Genomic DNA, 10,381 nt, shown 5'->3' with positions numbered 1-10,381 from the left:
TTTTGCAGAAGGGGAATTCATTCCTCTGGGATGGCGCGCACGAGACAGCGTTTCGTCGGCTGAAGGCCCTGCTGGCTGAACGTCCGGCTCTGAAGATTCCTACGGAATCGTCACAGCTATCAGTGCGGACCGACGCCAGCGAGAATGGCTTCGGCTGCGTACTAGAGGCAGACGGCCAGCCTGTGGAGTTCAGCAGCAGAGCATTCAACAAGTCACAGCGACACTACTCCGTAATAGAAAAAGAAGCATGCGCGATTGTACACGCTTTGAAGAGATGGCGTCACCTGCTGGTGGGACGGCCGGTACGTCTATTCACGGATCACAAGCCTCTTCAGTGGTTGCGCTCCAAGAAGGATCTGACTGGTCGGCTGGGTCGCTGGGCGCTACTACTGGAGGAGTTCGACATCAGCATTCATCACGTCGCAGGATCTGAACATGTCGTCCCGGACGTGCTCAGCCGGTCGTTCCCGGAGCAGCCGCAGTGTGTCGCTAGTGTCGCTGACTGGCGCTCTGAGCTGGCGACTGATGACGGCGTGCGCCAGCTGCAGGACAGGAAGCCGGACGAGTTCCGAGTGAACGGGCGTGGTGCGCTCTGCCATGTGCATCCGGTCTTCGGAGAACAGCTGGTGGTACCGCGGTCCCAACGCGACGGCATCATCAAGTTGCTTCATGATGACCCATTGGCGGGTCACGCCGGATCCAAGAAGACCGTTCGGCGTGTACAGGAGCGTTATTTTTGGCCGGGAATGACCAGGGATATAAAACAACATGTAAAAGGATGTATCGTGTGCTGCACTGTGAAAGATAACCCTGTTCCGACGGCGCCATTGACACCGGTAGACACGTCTGCCCTGAACGTGTGGGAAAAAGTCTCTGTAGACATTGTTGGCCCGATCTTACCGGTGACAGAGAGCGGTGCTAGATTTATCGTGGTTTGTCAGGACTATTTTTCGAAGTGGCCCGAGATGACAGCCCTACCGTCGACTGAGACGGAGGTCATTCAGAGCTGGCTGTTTGATCATGTTTTCTGTCGTCATGGGTTTCCGTCTGAGATAGTAACTGACCAGGGGACGCAATGGATGAGTGCTTCGTTTAAACAGTTTTGTGAAAAACTAGGCATTAAGCATAGGACGACTTCTCCGTATCACCCACAGTCTGACATGGTCGAGCGTTTTAACAGAACACTGCTCAATATGATACGGTCGTATGTGGGAGAACACAAGGCGAGTTGGGATCAGAACTTACAGTCGTTGGCCTTTGCTTACCGGACCGCCGTGTGTGAGACAACTCAGTCAACGCCGTTCGAGTTGCTGTTTTGTAGACGCGCGCAGTTGCCGATTGACACGCTCCACTCGAGTATGCGCGAGGTGACGAGCTCGGGTCTCATGGCTCGGCTGTCTGATGTGAGGGCTACGGCTCGTGATGTGTCGAAGCGAGCAGCGGCGAAACGAGCAGACGGGTACAATTCGGCGAAACATGTTCGTGAGCTCAAAGTGGGCGATGATGTATTTTGGAAACGGCCTATTCGCAAGGTGGGTGTCTCGCCGAAACTGCAGCCGATCTGGTCTGGCCCGTTTACTGTCACCCACAGAACGTCTGATGTAAACTATCGCATCCGAGACTCTGATGGGAAATCGGTCGTTGTGCATGTAAATAACCTGAAAACCTGTCACGTGCCGCATGTCGCTGGACGCGGTGTCATTCGTACGAGAGGCAGGCCGCCGCTGAAGACGCAGTAGGCATAGTGTCTGTGTCTCCGTGCTCGTGCCTCAAGTGTCATTAGAAGCTTGTTTTTTTTGTGGGGGGGAGGTGTGTGCTGAACTTGGTGGGGAGGTGTAGCGCGTAGTTCGCTTACGTCATGTGACTACCTCGCCCGATCGCCACTAGAGGCGCTTGTGTTGAAATACACTCAGTTGACCGCTACAATATGTGTTTGGGTGCATATACGGTCCAAACAAAGACGAGCCAGAATTTTATCGGGAAATAGGCGAAAAACTGGAAAGTGTCGAATGCGATCACATCATTTTGGGTGGAGACTTAAATTTTGTGATGAATTATCAAAAAGACTGTCATGGATATGTTCGAGAAAATAATATTAATGCCAGAAATGCATTCACCACGATGTGTAATCAGCATGGAATCATTGATATCTGGAGATTTTATAACCCAGATAAGCATGAATTCACGTGGAAGGGACCCAACAAGGTAGCTAGATTAGACATGTTCTTTATAAGCGAACATTTATGTAGCTTGTGCATCAACCAAAACATTTTGCCGGGATATAGGACAGACCACAATATTATTACAATAGAAATCAAAAGCAGCGATGCTTCCCGAGGCCCAGGGCTATGGAAATTCAATGAGTCCCTATTGAGCAGATAGCGAAGTAAAAATCATGCAATATGCGGACGACACGGTATTATTTCTTGACGGTGAGGCAAGTTCAATACGAGGAGCACTATCAGAATAAGAAACATTTTCAAATTTCTCTGGCCTAAAACTCAACATAGAAAAAACAGCATGTCTTCCTCTCGGGGTAGACCCTCGGCGATACGAGTCTGAGAACTTCGGCTGTAAATGGGTTAGTCAAATAAAGATTTTAGGAATATCTTTCTCTAACAACAATAAGGGAATAATTGAAACGAACTTGGAACCAAAAATCGCTCAGATTAACAAAGAAATAGCGCAATGGCGGAGGCGAAATCTTACTAAACTGGGAAAAATAACTGTGATTAAGTCTTTATTGTTGTCGAAGCTAGTTCACTTATTAACTGTTCTGCCTAATCCTTCACAATTCATACTCAAAAAGCTAGAACGCATTTTCTTTTCTTTTGTGTGGAATGGGGGAAGGGATCCTATAAAAAGAGCCAAAACGATACAAAGTTACACTGCAGGTGGATTGCAAATGATCGATATTAAAGCTTTCGTCCAAAGTCTTAAATTGACATGGCTTAAGAGGTTAAGGGAATCTAAAGCTTCGTGGGTAAGACTAGCTGAGAATGAAGTACCATGTGTTGAAAGCATTCCTCAATTTGGAAGCAAAAAGTTATTAAGGATCCGCTCCAAAATAAACAATCCATTCTGGCAGGATGTTTTGGAAGCGTACAGCCGCTTTAGCATAGACTATAGCCCAGACGATGTCGGTATACTAAATGAGAGCCTATGGTTCTCGGACTATTCGAAATATAGCTGTTCTATCGTGAAAAATTGGAACGAAAAAGGACTTAGGTTCATAGCAGATTTGATTGACGAACAAACTGGGCAGATAATGACGAGGGAAGCGGTGCAAGATAGGTTTGGAATAAGAATGACCATTCTGTGCTATTCAAGCCTCGTGAGAAGTTTACCTGAATGTGTGAGACGTCAATCTTTCGACGACATACCGAAACCAATAATACCAACGAGATTAAATCTCGTTATGAGTCATGCGAAGTTCTCACGCTATGCATATCAGATGGCAATACAATCAAAGAAAGCCGAAACAAAGAATGCGGATGAGCGTCTAAGACAGAAATGGATGACAGATATTGGACACTTTGTAGAGGATAGCACAGTGGCTGTAATGAACGCCACACATTCAACACGACTCATTATGCTACATTACCGAATAGTTAACAGATTTCTCACTACAAACAAATTTCTGAATATCATCAATGTGAAAGACGATGATAAATGTACGTTTTGTCACAGACACGCAGAAACTTTAGCGCACATGTTTTGGTCCTGTACCGAAGTTCAGAGTTTCATTACCGACATAAAAGTATTCTTACAATCTACACACCAATTTACACTTCAAATAACTCCAAAAACAATATTTTTCGTACAAAACCTTAACCCAATTGAAGTACTCATTTTAACCTTGATGAAACAAGTAATATGCGAAGCACGATCGAAGGAAGCTATTCCAAACGTAGTACATTTTAAATATAAATTAAAGCGCGAAGCTGAAACTGAAATAATAACAGCTAGACACGTCAACAAAATAAGGGTGTTTGAATCGAAATGGGGGGCATTGAAAAACATTTTACAGCACGAGTAGTCAGCTCGTGTAGTCACAAGCTTACCATCCATTGCCAAGTTGTGCGTAAGGAGATGCGCAGCGCACGCAGCCGCCGGCGGGCCGGGGCCGGACGAGACGCGCCGCCAATTGCCCGATTTGTAGGTACAATGGCTCTTATCACGGTAATCAGTGCTCTGGCTGGCGGGGCGTGGCCCGTTGGCGACCCTGCCGGCGCGGGCGGGGACCGGCGGACCGGCGAGCTCGCGCGGTGGCGTGCGCGGGCGGTGCGGGCCTCTGCTGGCGCTGCCGGTGGCGGGGGCTGGTTCCGGCGGGGGGCGTGGCCGGCGGGCGACGTGGTGAGCGCCGTTTCCGCGCGTCGGGCTCCTCGGTCTTCGGTGTCTTACTTACCCTATACATAGAATACTCTGTCGCTGCTGCCGTCGCGCCGCTGCCGCTGCCGCTGCTCGCTGTCGCCGTGGGCGCCGTTGTGACCGGCCTCACCGGTTTGAGCATCATTAAGTGCGCTTGCGTACGTGCTGCTGCTGCTGTTGGTTTGTGTGTCTGTTAATAAAAAAATCAGCCACCGCTCCCAAGACCCATCCGGGCCAACCCGGGACCGGCCTCTTCGACTGGGGCCGGTCGGCCGGCCGGGCGTGCGGGGCGCCGGCCCTACAAGTCGACGGCTCGCACGCCCGGCCGGTGGATAGGGGGCGCCGCCCGCGATACCCCTTCGCCGGGCGGCGCGGGCGGTGGCTGATGGCCCGCCGCGTTTCTTTAGTCCATGAAAAGACACCGGGGCGGCTTGACCAGGCGGGCCACACCACGTCGCGTGGTGGTGGCGAGCTCTAATTTTATAGCTCGGCCGCCGCCTATAGTTAAAATGCAGTTGAAATGTGGCGTCCGATTTGTGTATATTGCCAGCATTGTATGCCAGCGTGTACGCTTGCCAAATATTACTCGCACGTTGTGGGGGTTTTGAAAGCCCTATTGTGTCGGTGCATGTCGGGCGTTTGCGGGTTTAAACGTCTCAACCTGGGGCGCTCGTTAGCATAGACGGGAAACCGGCTGTTTCGTGTCAGAAGCCACGACAGCGACTGTCCTTGTTGGGCTTGAGAGCCCTCGATTATTATACACCTGTGTCATATTTGTATGGATGTCAATAAATGTTGGAAAAAAAAAATGTATACTTGTATGCATGTTGTTTCGCCGTTTTGACGATTTGCTTATGATAATGAAGCGCATGTGATAGGCATGTGTAGTTTTTTATCGTTGCTGACGTCTGTGATATTACTTGATATTTTTACTCTTCATCCAAGAAGCGAAGACAGACTTGCATGTTGTAAATTACAACACTAACACATGGTATGCCAAGTTCTTTAAAAACGGCTGTTCATCCCGTTAGTCTTCTTAAAATCTGCACTGGATACATAATTCTAGCTTCTCGATTACTTCCCGTAACAGAACATTCGGGAACTGTGTTTGCTTCCATTGGAAATCTGGCAGCTCTAATTCTCAACCGCGATCGGTAGCCCCCGGTCAGCCGGCGCCTTTAGTCGGTTCCGAGCGCTGGTGACGGGGGCTGCGTGTATCTTCTACAGCAAGGTGATCATTGAAGCGCTTTGCGTCGTCTATACGGCAAGTCTGTTATAAGTCTGAATAAGTATGTATTGTAAACTGATATTCAATACATTCTGTTGTCTCGTTGCTGGCTTTGTCTTTGGTTTCTTTATGTCGGTTTTATATAATGTACCTTATCATTATTATATTTCACGACACGGGATGTTATAGAAAAGACTGAAGATTCAAATATTCTAGGGCAATGGTTGTAACAATTGTTTTTAAAATCTTGCACATGGCAGATTTATTATCGCTTAATATCGTGACAAAAATCGGATACAGAATAAAAAGACAAAGGCAGCAACGACACAAGTGAAAGTATTGAATACCAGATCACTAAACATACTTATTCAAAATTATAACAGCCTTGCCGTACAGACGACACACAGCGCTACAACGATCACATCGCTGTAGAAGATGCACGCACCGCCCATCACCAGTGCTTAGAACAAACTGAAGTCGCCGGCAGAATGGGCCAGCTGCGGCCGACCACGATAATTAGGTTCTATTAGCTGACGTATTAGAGCTGCCAGATTATCAATGTTATCAATTACAACACGGACACATGGTATGCCAAGTTCTTTAAAAACGGTTGTTCAGCCCATAAGTCTTCTTAAAATCTGCACTGGATACATAATTCTAGCGTCTCGATTACTTCTCGTAACAGAACATTCGGGAACTGTACTTGCTTCCATTGGAAATCTGGCAGCTCTAATTCTCAACCGCGATCGGCAGCCGGCCGGTGAGCCGGCCCCTTTAGTCTGTTCCTAGCGCTGGTGGGGGGCGCTGCGTGTATCTTCTACAGCGAGGTGATCATTGCAGCGCTTTGTGTCGTCTGTACGGCAAGTCTGTTATAAGTATGAATAAGTATGTATATTGTAAACTGATATTAAATACGTTCACTTGTTTCGTTGCTGGCTTTGTCTTTGGTTTCTTTATGTCGGTTTTATATAACGTAACCAGGGGGAGGCACTCGCCTTGGCCGTATATGGGCCAGAATGTCTAACGATTTCCGCCATGTTGTGTATACCAAAGTCTTGAAAAGTTGATCACTGCAATCAAACTGCAAGCATGAAGCAGCAGCACTTTTGAGTAGTGTACCTCTCACTAAACTGCACCTCTGCTACCGTACATGCAATTTATATTTCTGGTATACACAACATGGCGGGAATCGATAGACAAAAACAAGTCACCAATGCTCCTTATCATTTATATTTCTTACTTATCATTATTATATTTCACGACACGGGATGTTAAAGAAAAGACTGAATATTCAAATATTCTAATGCAATGATTGTTACCATTGTTTTTAAAATCTAACAATCATTGCACCAGAACATTTGAATATTCGTCTACTTTAAGGTCCCATGTCGTGAAATATAATAAAGATAAATTACGTAATATAAAACCGACAAAAAGAAACCAAAAAGACAAAGCCAGCAACGAGATTGCTGGTTTCACGGCCGCTGCTAGCACCTTGCAACCACACGCAGCGAAATTTCAAATCGGTTTCGAGATATTGACAAACTCGGACGCTTCAATATAAGATGATGTTAGCTGTTCTCCAAAGCCAATGCAGATATTTAGGACGAATATTCGAAACACCAGGTACTTTTTAGTTATGGTAGCTTTCGAAAGCACTGCGGCTTCCTTCCTCAGCCTAGACAGTTAGGCACACATAGAATCAAATCAAATTTAACAATTCATCTTAGTCGTTCGTTTCGTGATATTAAACATCGTTTGGATACGTATAAGTGGCGCACATTCAAATTTCCAAAATTATAAGGTCACATGCTTAAATCAAGTCTTCGCTTCTTGGATGAAGAGTAAAAATATCAGGTAATATCACAGACGTCAGCAATGATAAAAAAAGACAGATGCCTATCACATGCGCTTCAACATCATAAGCAAATCGTCAAAACGGCGAAACAACATGCATACAAGTATACATATTACAATTCCGCAGGTTCCAGCATAGAGACACCCTGCACTTTTTCACTACTTCAGCACACGGTACACATTTGCCAGCGGTACACCGGGTTTTGTATTTAAAAGCTATATAGCTATATTTTAAAGTATTTCGAAAGCTACCATAAACAAAAAGTACCTGGTGTTTCGAATATTCGTCCTAAACATGATCCCTTCCCAGGTGAATAACAATATTTATCATTATATTAACTAATGCAGATACCTATGTTCCCAGACTTAACCTAACATCGACGTGACTTTTAGACCTACGTATGGAAAATTTACCACAAAATCCGTCTCGAACATTCCTTAGGAAGTTTGACGAGGAGCCAAAAATCTGCATCCCTCCTCAGTGTTTCGTGTATTCATATCAATACTTCAAGAAGTCCGGTTAAAGAATATGCGCACAAAACGCACATTAACCAATTTCAAACGGAAAAAAAATTTCACCAATCCCACGCAAAGCCGAGACGAAACTTCATCTGTCATTCAACTGTATAAATGATAATGTGAATTTACCACGAGCACAGAGTAGCAACTAGAGATGTCAATCGGATACCAACATTTTGGTATACCGATACCAAACCGATACGAACTTGGTATTTGGTATTTCGATCCCCCTGTATTTGATATTTTGTTGGTATTAAGAACCCATACTAATATATGATGCAGATAAATTGGTATAAATTTGGTATTTGCCTCATGTTCCTAGGTTGGTTCGGTTTCGATATTTCTCACGGTTTTGGTTGGTATTTTGCTTGGTATCGGTACTCTTATTTTCTATAATTGACATCAATAGTAGCAACCAACAGCGCAGAACTAACATGCTCGGTCCGAGCGCAACTCGGCAGATGTCAGCTCTCACCGCGCCGAACAGTTTCACAAACGGCAAATTACCGAGGTTACCACAATCACGAATATGAATGATCATTATGATCTGAATGATCATACAAAATACAAATACTTGTAATTGTAAGAAGTGTTGCCCGCACTTGTAATTGTAAAGATGTGTTGCCCGCAAATCGTAGTCACTTATGTTCACAATAAAGCCCTAAAAGTTAGGTCTGATGCGTGGAATTCATGGCATGCGAATCGGTAACCAGTAATATCGCGGTAGGGGAAGACAACAGGTCATATATAATGTGCAGAAAAGCACGCCAAACAAATACATCGTCATGCATCATGTTACGAATGCTAGTCAAAAATCGCCGGAACTATCGTTCTCATACATACGGCCACGGGAGAGGGGGATGAACGTCACAATGACCAGTTGCACAACAAATGGATCGTACAATTATCAGTTACACTTTGATCATAACGAACTTTACCTAGCACCGGTATAATTCCTCCCCGCTTGCCGCTCTTGTCTGTCATCTGATGATCTTCACAACTATTTCAATGTTGAACTTTATCACCCCGACCTGCACTCTATTTCCACCGAAGTGTTCACTCCATGCAGCACTTTCAATCCCGTGACAGAAGGTGCCGCGCCGACCGTCCGCCGTCCCGCCACCATGCCTCCATTAACCTTTGGGTGACAATCCACAATTAACTGTAACTGGTAACTGTAACTGTTAACCACGGTTTAACCACGGTAACTGTGCCGCCTCCTTGGGGCACGCTTATTACCCTACAGCCCGCACCGCGGCCGCAGATTTGAATCCGGTCATCTTTCTCCCCGCGCAAGCAGGGACTTCCACACTGCAACTTCGAGCTGGGTCGCCGGTCTTGAGCACAGGGCCGACTGGCTATTTGTAGTTTTGCAGATGACTGGTGGTTTCCCCCTGTTCATCCTCTGAGTGGTCCAGCGGCCCGCGCAGCGTTGCGACGAGGTCCACCATCTCGGTTCTGTAGCTGCAGCATGTGACTGGCCCGCCTGAGCTCCTCGACGTCGGGCTGCGGCCCGAGAAAGAACAAGCTGGGCCGACTGGCCGAGCTAGGCTTATTGCACCAGGTCCATGCCGCCGGCCGGTGCCGTGCACGCGGCCTCTGGACTGGGAGATGATCGGATACAGCGAATGCTGCCACCGCCGCCCCAGGTGAGCTACACGTACCACCGCCACTCCACCGGTCCGCTAGGTAAGCCCTGCCACCGACGTGGAAAGCGAGCTGTAACGCACAGGGAACGAAACCCATCAGCAATCGGTGTAGGGGAGGGGATAACATTGCACAAGCGGACAGGAAACAGCACTGATATAGCATCTAAATAAGGTTAAGTGGTATAAATGAAAGACACACACACACACACGCACGCACGCACGCACGCACGCACGCACGCACGCACGCGGTGCCGGAAGTCTGAGTCGCCCAAATCTTACCGACTCCCACTCCGGATCGGTGTCAATATAGCATGGCCCAAGACACTTAAAACGTTCGTTGATGCTTCAAAGCCAGATTTGGTCGTAGTAAAGACAAAGCTTACGTTTTGAAGAATCCTTTTCAGTTAAAATCAGAAACAACAGTTGTGCCAGAACCTCTTCATAGCTCTGCACATTACTTTAAAACATATTGCAATTTTAGGTCTTGCAATCTAAGAGCGTGCAAAGAATTGTTGCAGGCAAGATGAAACATTTCTGACAAACCCGGAGTCAGTCATCAAATCATCCATCGACTCTGCACACCTGTCAGTAAATGTGTCGGTTGTAAAATGCACAAAGGTGTTTCAAAGTAGCTACAGCAAGCAAAAGACTGGCTCATCAACCTGACCTACCCGCGTGACCTTCATGCTGCTGAGTTGAAGTTTGTCATCCATGCTGCTGCCGGCCGCTCCAGCAGCCCAGTCGCGAGTGTACGATC

At 46.8% G+C, this 10,381-nt stretch overlaps 1 long non-coding RNA gene across 1 annotated transcript; it reads right to left on the bottom strand.

The window, feature by feature from the left end:
• Positions 1-8,066: 8,066 nt before the first annotated feature.
• LOC122385099 lies at positions 8,067-10,381 on the bottom strand. The gene is made up of 2 exons (XR_006257154.1): positions 10,296-10,381; positions 8,067-9,694 (listed from the first exon to the last, which is right to left on the bottom strand). It is a non-coding gene; the product is annotated as an uncharacterized LOC122385099 (long non-coding RNA).

The sequence above is a fragment of the Amphibalanus amphitrite genome, unplaced genomic scaffold (genome assembly GCF_019059575.1).
Source record: "Amphibalanus amphitrite isolate SeventyFive unplaced genomic scaffold, NRLGWU_Aamphi_draft 000208F_arrow, whole genome shotgun sequence".
Lineage (NCBI taxonomy): Eukaryota > Metazoa > Arthropoda > Thecostraca > Balanomorpha > Balanidae > Amphibalanus > Amphibalanus amphitrite.
Note: the sequence above shows the minus strand (reverse complement) of the source record. Positions and strands in the feature narration are given on the sequence as shown.